The following is a 443-nucleotide window of genomic DNA, read 5'->3' as shown; positions in this document are numbered from 1 at the left end:
GCCAGGACCTCTTCACCTTCCCCCGGCTCCTCCCTCTCACTTCACCCCAGCTTATCCTGGAAGAGGAGGGAGGGGGTCAGCGCCACGTGGGGGACAGTCGATCCTTGCCGGGCCCCGTATTAGTTACTTCCCTCGTTGCTATGACAAAGTACCTGACGAAAGGAACTTGAAGAAAAGGTGACTCACAGCTGTAGGGTACCATCCTTTACGGGGCGGGGCGGGGAAGGCGCGCTGCCAGGAGCTTGAGCAGCTGGTCACCCTGTCCCTGCAGTCAGATACCAGAGAGAGATCAGGACCCCAGCCTAAGACCTTGGTGTCGCCCTCATTCAGGGTGGGTCTTCCCACATCAGTTAGCCCAGTCTAGGTAACAGTCTCAGACATGCTCAGTTTTGTCTCCCAAGTTATGTTAAATGCTGTTAAACTGACAGTATTAATTATCACAT

This window comes from Chionomys nivalis, chromosome 4 (assembly GCF_950005125.1).
Source record: "Chionomys nivalis chromosome 4, mChiNiv1.1, whole genome shotgun sequence".
Taxonomy (NCBI): domain Eukaryota; kingdom Metazoa; phylum Chordata; class Mammalia; order Rodentia; family Cricetidae; genus Chionomys; species Chionomys nivalis.
The sequence above is the reverse complement of the archived record's forward strand: the minus strand, read 5'-3'. Positions refer to the sequence as shown.